Source organism: Triticum dicoccoides, chromosome 2A, assembly GCF_002162155.2.
Source record: "Triticum dicoccoides isolate Atlit2015 ecotype Zavitan chromosome 2A, WEW_v2.0, whole genome shotgun sequence".
Lineage (NCBI taxonomy): Eukaryota > Viridiplantae > Streptophyta > Magnoliopsida > Poales > Poaceae > Triticum > Triticum dicoccoides.
The window spans coordinates 761,757,878-761,772,699 of record NC_041382.1 but is presented as its reverse complement, the minus strand read 5'-3'; the positions used below and the strand labels follow the sequence as shown (position 1 = coordinate 761,772,699).

The following is a 14,822-nucleotide window of genomic DNA, read 5'->3' as shown; positions in this document are numbered from 1 at the left end:
CAAATTCAGTGAACTTTCATAGAAAATTTGATTTTTTTGGTCAAAATTGATGAACTTTTTGTAAAAGGACAGGTTACTGTATTTCAAATTCATAAATTTATATAAAATTATTTTTTCTAATTGAATGACTATTTTACATATTTGCATATTTTTAGAATTAATAAAAAGTTTTTAGTTCATGAAGCTTTTTAAATTAATAACAAAACTGCAACTAGTTTTTTTTTAAAGACGAGGGTTTTACACTAGTGTTTGCCAGGAAAAAAGGCTAGCAAACGACCCACGTGGCGACAGATCTGGCGAGGAAGCTTTTTTTGAGAGGTACCCGACGAGGAAGTTAACGCGGAGCGAGCAGGGTGCAACAGCTAGCGATGGGCCACGGCCCATTAGGGGCACACGTGAGCGCCAGCAATATTTCGGGGCGCTGAAGGCGCCTAGTTGACGTGCACTACTCCAGAGCCTCCCAACGATCATTTGGGTGTAGACTGAGAGCGCTTCACTTGACGTGCTCTCACCGCCGCCACATGTTGCGTTCTACGCGCTTCCTCCAGATTTCATTTTATTTTTCCACACACTTTTTTGGCTTTTTAGATGTTTTTTTTATTTTTTTGGTTTTTCACCAGCCTTTCTTAGCTTTTCGACCAATTTTTTTTATTTTTTGCACAAAAGAATGCATTTTCTTTTTTAATTTGCTTCCGTGAGAGGCACCGTTTTGCTTCCCCGAGAGATATGGTTTTGCTTCCGTGAAAGGCACGCCCGTTCCTCTCAAAAACAAAAAAAATCACGTTTTCTCTAATTTTCTTCTGTGAGAGGCACGGTTTTATTCTCGCGGGAGGCATGATTTTGCTTCCGTGGGAGGCAAGGCCATGCTCTCGGAAACGAAAAATAAAAATGTGTTTTCTCTCTTTTTTTTCTTTCTTATGAGGCATGGTTTTGCTTCCGCGAGAGGCACGGGTATGCCTATTGGAAAACTTCTGAAAAAGAAAAAAAGTGCTCATGGTTCGGTTTTTTCTTCTATTTTTTATCGTCCTATTTTTTTCGTAAAAAAGAAAGTTCGTCAAAACCTATCAACATGGGATCTAATTTTGAAGATCTCGACGCGAGAAATCCAAGATGAAAAAGGTTCAAGATTTGAACGCACGTTTTAAAAAATAAAATATTTTTAATTAACGTATGTATGAAAAAAAAGAAAATCCATAGGTTGCGACAAATGACGCACATGCAACGTGGCATTTGTCATAACCTTTAAAGATGAGAGTGATTTTTGGAAGAAAGTAGTCCCTCTCTGGCTTCGGGATGGAAACTCTAGCTGTGACTGAGAAGGGGGGGAAAGGAGTACCGGACTCGGGATCTCAGCTAGGAAGCGGAGGACGATCGATTAGTTGCCGATACGGAGGAGGAACTCTTACACCGATTCCTAGTCTGAGTTGCCAATCTAGCTAGCTAGCATATATTCCTGTGCGTGCGTGTCGTCGTGCGCGTATCCACAGAATCGATTAGCAACCGATCTCTTCCAAGGCAACAAATCAATGGGCGAGACGATCGAGGATTTGGCACGCGATGTCTCGGCGCTGTTTCTGCAGGCCAACGGTGAGCAAGAAGGGGCCGCCAGCATGGACATGGAGATATGTATGCTGCGCGAGCGGGTGCGCGAGCAGATGGACAAACTAGTGCAGAGTTTGATCTCGGCAGACAGGGAACAAGAGAAACGGGAGGCAATCCCCATGTTGCAGTCGATCTCGGATACTATCGGGCACCTCTGTGCCGCCAACGGCCAACCGTCAGTCACGGAGGAGTTGGATGACGAGAAGGTCGAGGCCATCGACAGCGGCAACCTGAAGGAGGAGGAGGAGGAGGAAGAGGAACTTGATGAGACGGGCATGAGCGGCAGGGAAGGCAGAGTCGCGGAAGAATCGGTGGTCTACCGCGAACGCAATGCAGCCGCGGAGGCGGAGACCAACCCGGGAGCCGAGGAAGTGGACTACGCCGAGCACGAGGAGGAGGCATTCGCTCGCTTCCGCACGGACTAGGAGCGTCGCAAAGGCAAACACTGCTTCGAAGACCTGAGTGAGTAAACATGCATTTAAATCTTCTGGGATTTTTGCTTCTCTTATTACTCGTCCCAATGGCTCTGTTAATCCGTCTGTCCGGTCGCTCTTTATTTTTCTAACACAAATTAACTTCCCTACTTAACTGGCATGTATGCAGCCTTGATCAGTCCCATGCTCTTTACACACTGCACGCCGGGATTCTTGCCAAACCAAATGTCCCGCGAGGACCCTACAGATCTGTTCCATCAAAGTCACCGACGTGAAACTCTTCAAGTGGCCGCTGGAGGTGTACGACGTCGTTGCTGCCAGAGATGTTGTGGATGAGCACCGCAACCCCATCTTTCTTCGTTCAAGGGATGACTGCCAAATCCTCAATGAAGCGGTATGTATATATATACTATTCTTCTTCTTCTTCTTCTTCTTCTTCTTCTTCTTCTTCTTCTTGCAGTCGGTTCTTGGAGGTTGGACTTGTTTAGATCACTGAAGTATAGTGATCTAAATGCTCTTATATTACTTTACGGAGGGAGTAGTTATTAATTGGCAAATACGGCCATGGTGTTTGCAGGATCCTTTTCTATACCTGACTGGCCCAGTTCGTGCAATTGTGTCCAAGAAGCCCGTTCATATCGAAATCCAACTCAAAGTAAAGGGCACAACGGCCTCCCAAGATAGAGCGTTGCTCAGTTATATCTTTTATTATGATGGCGATTATTATGAAGCTAGTTCAAGTACGATCATCATTGAAAAGCACTCTTGCACACTAGAGTTAGGCGCCCAACAGCTTAAACGTTCAGTTCAAGCCACTATCTTTGGTGTTCATGTTGCTGATTACAAATCAAATCCTTTTGAGCATGGAGTTCGAGTGGTCTGCTCCTCACTATCTCAGCAGCATGACGCCGATGAGTCCCCATCTATGGAAGTTGTGTTGCTTGAATCGAAAGTTGGAAGAAAGCATGCAGTGAAACGTGGTTACCTCAATCTGTCAAGGCAAGTTGTTTCTGTAAACTTGAGTGGAAAGCTTAAAGTTCTCATTCAAGCATACACACCATCCGGGGAAATCATGACACAGGGTCATGTCTTCGTCATGCCCAAAACAAGCAACACCAGCCAACATGCATGTGACCTTGATGGCTTCAAGGTGGAGTTTACCGTTGCTTGGTCCTTTCTTGTTCAAGATGAGGAGCATATCTCGATGAATGGGCGTGCGGATCCTTTGGCACCACGTCCCATAAATCCCTCCCTTTTCCTCAAGGAGACCACGGCAAAACCGACAAAGGTAGTACATAAATGGCAACCTCCTGATCATCCTTTTATCAAGGTCAATGTGGATGCTTCTTTCCATGAAGAAACACAACAAGGTGGCACGGGACTGGGCATTCGCAATCACGAGGGCACTTTGCTACGTGCCCAAGCAATATGGTATGATGCGGGGCTTAGCGCAATGGCCATGGAGGCTTATGCAATCCGAGATGGGGTCCAACTGGCACGCAACATTGGTATGCGGAAGGTGATAGTTGAAACCAATGCCCAAACAGTGGTGAACATGTGGAATGCTAGATGTTTCGATCGTTCCGAGATAGCTGCCACTTTGCATGAAATACAAGAGCTTTGTGGGACTCTAGAGGAGTTTCGCTTAGTATTCACGACGAGGGGAGAGAATGAATTGGCGCATCTTTGTGCAGAACAATGTAATGCCACTAGGAGAAGGTGTTTATGGATTAATTATATCCCAGCCTTCCTTGCCGATTGTGTAAAGAAGGAATGTAATCCAACTATATGATCAACGAAGCTCTTGAGTGTTCTTGAAAAAACCGGCTAGCATGCTATTTATATATTTACAATGTCTTTTTCTTTTTCTTTTGTGTGTACACCTCTGTATACCACCGCTTGGTTTTGGTAGCATGATATATTGTATTGTAACACATAATATAGTTAGTCCGAATAACACCACTTTCAACTCAAAAAGGAAAGAAAGAATATAACACAACTTAATTCTGGTTGCATACGTCAAAAAGGTATACTCTTTATATTGCACGGCTGATTTCACGTTCCCGTACCGTGTCAAGCGATTGAGATGCGTCTCATGGGGACCTACACAACCACAATAGTCTTTTTTTTAGGGGTCGCAAGCATAGGAGCTGATTGGCTCCCTCGCTCCATCAAACTAGTGCACCTACAAACAAGCTGTTGGACCCAGTCACAGAAGGCCCACGTGTCATACTGATGTATTAAATAACTAGCAGCGGTAACAAAAAATTGTGGTCAAAGCATCCAAGGGCTGAGCACAACCAGAGGCAGAAGTCAAAGAAGATCCAACGGCCAGAAACATTGCGCATGGGAGGGTGAAGGGTGGACTTACATATTTTTAAGAGTTAAAAAAAGCAGGATGTACTGTAGAAGGTTGTTGTGCAGATAAATGATCAAACATCAAATACATACTGTGTAATAATTCATCCGGATCAAACGAGAAACTTACAACGGTGCAGTGCAGCAAAGGATTACAATCTTAAGATGTATCCATTTTTTTTAGGAAAAGTGTACACATATCACAAATTCACAATCTTTGTTGGGTCTACAAATTCATAAATTGTCAATTTGTAGCAAAGCTAGCACACGATGGGCTTGTTGGGGTGCAGGCTGAAGATCCCTCCTGTGTACCCGCCGCCGCCACGGCCACCGTACCTCACCACCGGCCCGTCGCGGCCGTAGACCTCCTCCCCGTTCGGCCCTCTCGGCCGGCGCCGCCCGCCGGCCACCAGGTACCCGCAGCAGCAGCAGCAGAGGACGACCAGCGCTACCACGGTCGCGGTGGGGAGGGCGATGGCCAAGGCGGAGCCCGCCCGCTGCTCCATTGCCGCGGCCCACTCCCGGATCCCGGCGACGAGCGCCGGGAGCGCGGACGCGAGGAAGCGGAGCAGCTGGGCGAGCGTCTTCACGACAACGTCCCACGGTATGGGATGCCCGTCGTGTCCTTGGAGGAGGACGGAGTCGAAAGCTCCCTGTGCCGTGATGAGCTTTCTAATCCTTGGCGCCGCCATCTTCGTGCGTGGGAGGAGGGAAGATTTTGAGCGGGGTCTTGGCCGCCTGATTAGGCGATGTTGAGCCGACGACTAGCTGCGGTGTTGATCTGTTAACGTTAACTGAGAATGGGTATATATGAACTCTGAGTGAACTCAGGCCGGCCGATTGCCCTCGCCGTGCCGGAAATCAACGTCCTGTTTCGTTACTCCCTAATTAAGTTGCTTGTCTTGGAGTGACGTTTCTGATGCTCCACCTCAGTTGTATCTAAATCATGAAAGCAGAGAGATAATCACCAGAAACAAATTGATGATTTATATACGTAGGAAGTTTCTGTTTTAGGAATGGACGTGTAAAGCTTTGGGTAATTTCCTAGTGTTGTGCACGCCTGGTGCACGCGGCTAATTTCGTAGGGTGCATTACGTATCTTGCCCAGGATATGCCATTTTCGTTGTCTCTACTCTATCTCTACTACTAATAAACAATCAAACTTTTCTTTCTTAATGACACCCCAAGAAACGTACACAGTTGGATTAGCACTATCAGATTATCCCTCTTAAGTAAATCTTAACCGTCAGAATTAATCTAATCCTGAGACGGTGCGCGCTTAGCAATTACTTCAGGTTGACCGTGCTCCACCGGGTGAGGAAATATCCCCGTCCTGCATCCGCAACCGCTCAGCACCAAATGTCCCGCAAAGAAAAAACTTAGAGCAAAAAAAAAATCTCATGCCGCCGCCGCCGTTGCCGCCATCATTTGCCCGCGCCACCGCAGCTTCCAGCGACGCCCTACCAGGCTACTCCCAACCCACACCACACGGGCCGCTGCCACCGATCCGCGTCGGCCTCCGCCGCCGCCGCCGGCGGCCTCTCCTTGTGCAGAGGTCACTGCCTGCCGCTCCTTCGCTTGTCGACCGGCCGATGCACGTGGCCGCGCGCCGCCGCCGGCCTCTCCTTGTGCAGAGGTCACCGCCCGCCGCTCCTTCGCTTGTCGACCGGCCGACGCACGTGACCGCGCGCCGCCGCCGGCCTCTCCTTATGCGCAGGTCGTGACAATCAGGAAGAGCGTGACGAATGATCTCTATCTCTATCTCTACTACTAATAAACAATGAGAGAAGTGCATATTTCAACCCTCAACTTTTGCCCTAATCTAATTTACAACCCCGAATTTCAATACCATCTAAATTACAACCCCCAACTCTCAAAACCGGCCAGGGTTCAACCCTCTCCTCTCTGTTGACCGATTTTGACCAGTCAACAGGTCCAGTCAGCATGCCACATTAGCAAAAAATGCAAAATTTCCAAGGAAACAACATGTAAAATCAAAGAAAATCCAGGAAAAGAAATAAGAAATCCAATTTCCGAAAAACACAGAAAATAAAAAAAATGAATTTAAAAAAAATCCAGAAAAAACCCAAAAACTCAAATTCCAGAAAAAAATCATTTTTATTTTCCCTAGCTTTTTTCGCGAATAATTTTTTCGGAATTTTGCCTTTTTATGTTTTTCCCTGATCTTATAGATTTTTATTTACTTTTTCTTGAATTTTTTTTTAAAAAAATTCTGATGTGGCATGCTGATTGGACCCGCTGACTAGTCAAAACTGTTCACCCTAGGTCAAAACCGGTCAACAGGGAGGGGAGGGTTGAATCCTGACCGGTTTTGAGACTTGGGGATTGTAATTTATACGGTATTAAAGTTCAGGGTTGTAAATTAGACTAGGATAAGAGTTTAGAGTTGAAATATGCACTTCTCTCTCATAAACAATCAAACCTTTTCTTTCTTAAAGACACCCCAGGAAACGTACACATCTGGATTAGCACTATCAGATTATTCCTCTTAAGTAAATCTTAACCGTCAGAATTAATCTAATCCTGAGACGGTGTGCCCTTAGCAATTACCGCAGGCTGACCGTGCTCCACCGGTGCGTCCGCAACCGCTCAGCACCAAATGTCCCGCAAAGGAAAAAACTTAGGGCAAAAAAAAAAGATCTCATGCCGCCGCCGCCGTCGCCGCCATCGTTTGCCCGTGCCACCGCGGCTTCCAGCGACGCCCTACCAGGCTACTACCAACCCACGCCACACGGGCCGCCGCCACCGATCCGCGTCGGCCTCTGCTGCCGCCGCCGCCGGCCTCTCCTTGTGCAGAGGTCACCGCCTGCCGCTCCTTCGCTTGTCGACCGGCCGACGCACGTGGCCGCGCGCCGCCGCCGGCCTCTCCTTGTGCAGAGGTCACCGCCCGCCGCTCCTTCGCTTGTCGACCGGCCGACGCACGTGACCGCGCGCCGCCGCCGGCCTCTCCTTATGCGCAGGTCGTGACACTCAAGAAGAGCATGACGAATGAGTAGGTGAAGGACTTGACGGCGGAAACTATGGAGACGGAGGTGACCTTCTCCAGGCCCGGCAACTGTGAAAGGACGACCTCGGCGAGGCTGAACAACACTGGGTACATCCTACCATCCTGGCAGCAGTTCACGTCATGGCCCTTGTAATGGCGGCAGTTGCTGAGCACCACAGATCTTCAGAAGGTAAAGATGCTTAAGTAGTGAAACTGCTTGTTAATTTGGCAAGAGAAATTAATTTGAGGATTATTTGTTACCCATGCTGTAGCGGAAGGCAACCATGTACAGGTTTAGTTCCATTTGCCGTGGACAGCTCGGGTGAGGGGTAGCAGTCGGAGAGGACGACGGCGGTGTAGTATGTCACGCAGGTGCAACCCATGAGGACGATGGGGTCGAGGACCCAGCCCATCTGTGCCACGGTCCACGGCAGCGCCAGCATGCCGGACCTTCTACCATTTTGATCTTGTAGGGATCTTGACCTTACAAGAGGGCTTCCACATGGCGGAACTGAGCAAGATGTATTACTCCAAATATTTAGAGGATAGATATTATTATGCAAATATGAAGAAAAATTACCGGGTGGATATTTCCTGACAAAAAGTACAGAACTAAGTTGTGGTTTAAAATACACTTCAAGGAAAACGGAATAGCAATGTGATTGCTTTATATACTGCTTCAGTGATACTACTTCCATCTCAAAATATAAGGTGTTATTGTAGATAAACTAGACTACAAAAACGTCTTACATTTTGAGACGAAGGTAGTAGCTTTGTACACTGCTTCAGTGTTTATAACGGAGTCGATCGCAGTTTAGATATATGAAAAAGGAGGGATAACAACACAAAATTCAAGTACAACCAAGTATATTTTATTTGTTTGTGTATGTAATTTCATACATTAGAATTTTTATCTATAGTACAGTATGACCAAAGTTTTATCCTATGAAAATGATTACTTCAGATTGTATTTCAGGGTGAAACATTTCCCAACAGAAAATGTATTGGTTATTGCTCTTTGGGCCAGCAAACTCCCTTCTTATTTGGTTTAGTTCGGCATTGAGTTATGATGGCATATTTTTGTCCTTCACAGGTTAAATGAGCATTGTATAAATGTCTATCTAAGTTCTCTTTCTTGTTCTTCTATAAAGGCCAGTATAGATTTTTCAATGTATTTGGGACTGTTTGACTACTGAACAATACTGCTATGTTGTCCATTTATCTTGTCTTTGCAATATCTATAGGAATACTAATATAAAAGTATTATGTGTTGAACAGATATGTATCTCTTTTGATTTTGCATTGCTTGTTATTTATGCGTAGCTTTATCTGTGGGATTCTATTTCAGGACACCTTTTTCAGTTGTTAGTTGAGGACTTGAGGTGCTTCTGATTTTCTCAATCGGTTGAAGCATGTGGGTGCCTTTCTGAATGTCATTTTCTCTTCCTTGCATCTCAAATGCAAGCAAGCAAGCTTCTAACAAGGCATAGAAGAATCCAATGAGTATGTTCCAGAACCTCTTTTATATTACTTCATCACAAAAAGTTACTGCAATATTTGCTTTTTACCTAAATACACATGACAGACTTGAATGATTTTCAGTTATATTGCATCATGCCCGATTGGTGTGATTATAATAATTCTTATTAGAATCACTGGCTGGTTTCATGTAGCAGAGCTTATTTTGTGGATGGATGCATTGGTTTATGTTTGCAGCCTTGTAGATTTTCCCTAATGATATGGAGTTGATTACGATGAATGATGCGCTCCACTAGGAAAATGTTTTCAGTGTTCTTTGCCAATTTTTCATTTGTGTAATTACAAAAAGTAGGTTCTCAACATTACCTATTTGATAGGAAAACTTGAATACAAGGGTTTGCCAATATGTTCACTAGGGTTTTAATCCGAGTAATTTTCGTGTGATACAACATTTTTAAACATCTCTATTGCCTCTCTTATGTTGGTACATCAATATATTTTCTTCCTAGGATGAATGCTGATTGTTTTCACATGATGATACGTGCGTGCACGTGCAAGCTTACTAGTCTATTACAGTATGTGGCAAGTGTAGGAAGAGAAAGGGACGGGCTTTGCAAGTTGCAACGGCTGTAATCAACTCGCCGTGGAAGGCGAGAATACGCCTAATAATTCTGGAACCTAGAATTGTTAACACCTAATCCATCGAATGCAGCCATGTATTAGCTGAAACTCCGGTGGGTGGGTGTTAAACTCGCTTGGTTCCGGCTGAGGAAATTGTTAATCAGTAGGAAGATTCAGAGACGCTTCTTCTTTCTTAAAAAATGGAGTATCATGACCACTAGACCGTTTACTTTTGTGAGTTAAGCACGAGGTCCGGCCGCCACCACGTGCCCATGTTGGCATGCCTTGACTAGTTCCCCACGGCCCGTTGGGGTCAAGAGCTCTGCGTGCATACATACATACATAGAGCGCTCAGCTCGATCGAGGTGTTGGCTTCTCCACAACACATCTCCGGCCGTGCCTTTGTCGTGGGGAAGGCAGACCCTGAAGCCCTCGAGATACTTGTTCATCGACGAGCACTGAACCCCTCCTTATTTCAGGTGAATTTGTCATCAGCATGTTTTGTCTTTTGTACAAGCGTTAATTCGATTTTTTCTTTTTTGATTTAAGTGAAAGCTAGATGCCTATTTGTGCCCAAGACTCTGAATTGCTGAGGTCACCTAATGGCAAACGCTAAATTTAACACCTGCGCCCTTTGTTATTGCGACCAGGGGCCGTGAGTAGGTTCCTCAAAGCAGAGTTAAGTTTTTTGGTCAGTAAGCAGAGTTTAAGTTGTTCACGAAACAAGTTTCAACTAGGACCAACATGATTGAATATGTTCTTGCCTTGATGACATATCCTGGTTTGATAAGATCCTTCTATAGCAAAAGGGAAAACAAAACTGTTGTCATATATAGGATACTTATAAGCCGATGTTTTCCCTACATATTTGGAGTAATAATCTACAACAATCAATGGGGGACTATCCTCCTTTCCTGGAAAAAAAATACATGGCCTCAATTTTCATTCCACCAACTGTTTTTTTGTTTTGTTTTCTTTTTTGAAAAAAGATGTTTTTTATTTTCTCTGAAACCAAGGTGTCTATTTAGTTGACAGTGTCACATTTATTGACTCTCCAGTGGAAGAATATGCAAGCATTGTTGCAGCTTGGCCTCTGCCTCATATTGCTTGCAGCACAATATGCCCCAGCTGGAAGTGCGGTTCCTAGTTCACACTGCCGAAGACAGTGTGGGAATGTCGAGATACCATACCCATTTGGTATAGACCCGGGCTGTTCGCTCGGAGACGGCTTCCACCTCGACTGCAAGGTCCATGATGGTATAGAGAGGCCATTCAGGAGTGTATTTGAGGTCCTCGACATCTCCTTGAAGCAAGGGACAACCCGAGTGCTCAATTTCATCGTGGGGTATTGCTACAACACCTCCACTGGGAGCATGGAGTATTTTGGCCGATACGGGGGGCTCAATGAAGGCGTTTCTTCTCCATACCGCCTCTCCGATGTCCAGAACAGGTTCATGGTCATCGGCTGCAACGCCCTGGCCTCCATCTCGGACCGTGACGGCACAGGCTACGAAGGCTATGGAGCCGCGGCGTGCCGCAACCAGTCGGACCTAGTTGATGGGTCTTGCTCTGGTACGGATGCTCCCAGACAACGATACCGAAGAGGATGTACTTCTACGCAACAACCTTTTTTAGCATGGTCAACAATAGTCGGATATGGAAGTTCAATCGGTGCAGCTATGCAGTGTTGATGGAAACAGCGTCATTCAGGTTCAGCACTAAGTACATAACCACCAACAAGTTCAATGGCACAAATGATGGGCGGGTGCCTGTGGTGCTCGACTGGGCTGTGAGAGATATCAAGTCATGTGATGTTGCAAAACAGAATAAGACCGGCACTTATGCATGCCTCAGTAGCAATAGCAAGTGTGTGAATTCCAGCAATGACCAAGGGTACATGTGCAATTGCACCAATGGCTATGAAGGAAACCCTTATCTTCCTGGTGGATGCAAAGGTACCAATTATTAGCTCCGAGCTAGTGACGGTCTATATTTGCACTAATATCAATCAAATTGCACATTGGATGTAGGGTCCCTTTATCTTATTTGAAACTAGATTATTTTGTTTGGCTACTTTTGTTGCAGATATTAATGAATGCGATCACAACCCATGCCCTTCAGATGGTGTTTGTCGCAATATCGCTGGAGAATACCGATGTTCTTGTCGAGTTGGAAAAAAATATGCCAAAGAAAGCAATACATGCAACCCAAATGCAGGCTTCATAATAGGTAACGACCGAACAAACATGAACACCTAGCTAGGTCATTAACTTTATCGCACTCTTGTGCAATGTCATGAAATAAAAGAGTAATGTGAAACCAATCTAATGTTAGCTAATTTACACCAACTATGTTCTACTCTCTCTCTTTCTCTCTCTCTCTCTCTCTCCCCCCCCCCCATTGGTCTCAAAAATAATTCTCTCATATAATGTTGTTATCAGGACTTACAATGGGATTATTTGGTCTGATGGTTATCATCATGATTTCCGTCTTCTGGGGACAAATGACAATTCAAAAGAGAAAATTGAATAAAGTTAAGCAGGAGTATTTTCGCGAGCATGGAGGCTTGCTTTTGTTTGATAGGATGAGATCAGAGAGAGGTCTTTCTTTCAATGTATTTTCAGAAGCTGAACTCAGACATGCCACTGATAACTTTGACATTAGTAGAATACTTGGAAAAGGAGGCCATGGAACAGTCTATAAAGGGATAATAAAGAGCAGCATGCCAGTTGCAGTTAAAAGATGTGGAATAGTTGATGAAAGACAGAAGAAGGAATTTGGGAAAGAGATGCTCATTTTATCGCAAATCAATCACAAGAACGTTGTTAAACTCTTGGGTTGCTGCCTTGAGGTGGAAGTTCCTATTCTAGTCTATGAGTTTGTCCGAAATGGTACATTGTTTGAGCTTATCCATGGCAAGAACCAGGCATTGCAAATTTCCTTCAGCACTCTCTTAAGGATCGCTCATGAAGCAGCCGAAGGTCTCAGCTTCCTACATTCATACGCGTCTCCCCCAATTATTCATGGTGATGTGAAAACTTCCAACATCTTGCTTGATGATAACTATATGGCCAAAGTGTCAGACTTTGGAGCCTCCATATTAGCCCCATCTGACAAAGAGCAGTTTGTTACAATGGTTCAAGGTACATGTGGCTACCTTGATCCTGAATACATGCAAACATGCCAGTTAACAGACAAAAGCGACGTGTACAATTTTGGAGTTATCCTTTTAGAGATCCTCACCGGCCAGTTGCCACTAAAGCTCGAGGGGACTGAGAAGCCAAGAAGCTTGTCATTGATTTTCCTTTCTGCTATGAGGGAGAATAATCTAGAAGATGTGTTGGTGAGCCAAGTGAAAGGTCAAGCAAGTATGGAGTTGCTGCGAGGACTTGCAGACCTGGCTAAGAAATGCCTAGAAATGTGTGGTGACAACAGACCATCCATGAAAGATGTCGCCGATGAGCTAAATAGATTGAGAAAACTTTCACTACATCCTTGGGTACAACTTGAGATGGAGATGGACAAAGAAAATCTTCTTGGGGGAGAATCTACTAGTGGTTATGAAATAGAATTAAGTGGGTATCCAGTGGACCAAAGTGAGAACCATCCCATAAACCCAGGAAGTTCCTATTATGCAAGATGACTAAACATGTAGAATGATCTATATATTACTACATGCAGTTACATCTGTTCCTTCTGAACCTCGGTACCACATGTATTTTTATTTTGAGGTAGTATTGCTGCTAATGTGTGTAACTTTTATAATAGGGAGTCTATCTCCTACAACTCTATAGTTTGCAAATTCCAAATTGTGTTTTTTAATCCATTCGATGTGTGATGTATGTTCAACAACAAAAATCCATTGGATATCAAATACATATGTATATTAGACCCAAATGAAATATACAATTCACTCACGCATGCTACTTGAAAAAAACTATCTCCGATCCAAGGCAGATCCTATTATATTGGTTTGTTTTATTTTGATATATGTTCCAATATTAAACATATTACTACTTGAACAAAACTATCTCCGATCCAAGGCAGATCCTATTATGTTTGTTTGTTGTATTTCAATATATGTTCCAATAATAAACATATTATTTTCCACAAAAGGTTGTACAAAGTAGTTGTCCCTACTTCGTTCGTTGATTTTTCCAAGGAAAAAATAACATGAAGAAATGTATAGAGATAACTAAATGTTGTATTAATATTGAAAAACTAGCAATGCACATTCACACCTACGAGGAGTTGAACCAATTGTGCATTTGCTTTTCTGCCTAAGGGCATCTCCAACGCGGACCCTCAACCGCCCGCATATGTCTAGACCGCGTAGTCTAGACGTGTTGTACCATCCAATGCGGTCCTGTGTCAATCCTACGAGAGGTCCGGACGTACTTTTTCTAGCAAACTGGAGAAAGTGGGGTTGGGCTTTGCGGGCGACCAGGACGTTGCCACCCCCGCGTCCGACCGCCCTGGCCCACCAAAAACCCGTCTTCCTCTCCCGCGTGTGTTTTCACACGGCGCCAGCTAGTCGTATTCATGCTGCTATAGAGGGGACGCTTCGCAATGACGCTAGCCAAAAGCGGACACGACCTCTCACTGGCGCCGACATTGAAGCATCGTGTTGGCCGAGAGAGCCGCCCGTGCCGCGTCCCCGGTGTCTGCGCTTGTTCAATGCCGCATCGACGCTTGCTGTATGGGATGTGATAGATATCTATCATGCCGATCAAAGCAAGTCCGTCCGTATGCCGCCATTAAGCAGGCTCGCTGGCCGAGGAACCAACTCCGGCGCTGCGCGTTGATGCACCCGGACAGTTTGTCTCACCGAATCCGCTATTTAAAGGCGGCTAGACCTGGCTAACTCCACACCACACCACAACACACCCTCCTCTTTTGCTCCACATCGGCCATGACCATGAGCGGGAACACTCTGTGGGATAGTCTGTCGCTGGAGATGAAGCACAAGGTGCCCGCCCTTGTAGCCGCCTTGCATTACCGCTGTGCCAGGCGGATCGAGCAGGGTATGCCAGCCAACCCGTCTGAGGTCTCTGACGATGACCCACGAGCTCCAACGATGACACGACGTCGGACCCCGCGCCGATGCATGTCGGCCTGACCATGGAGTAGGTGCAGGCGCACTACGTCACCGTCACGGTAGAGGAGGAGCAGCCTACATCGGCGTTCTGGCAGGTGCGGGAGGAAGAGAGGTACAACCTATTCCTCCTTGAGCAACACCGACTAGTGGAGGGGCAAATCTACAACGAGCGCGCAAGCGAGGGGACCATGCTCGCCATGGCATCGACGAACCTGAACTTCGT

General features: G+C 45.4%; 1 pseudogene; it reads left to right on the top strand.

The window, feature by feature from the left end:
• Positions 1-9,838: 9,838 nt before the first annotated feature.
• Positions 9,839-13,349, top strand: LOC119357055 (annotated as a pseudogene).
• Positions 13,350-14,822: the final 1,473 nt, after the last annotated feature.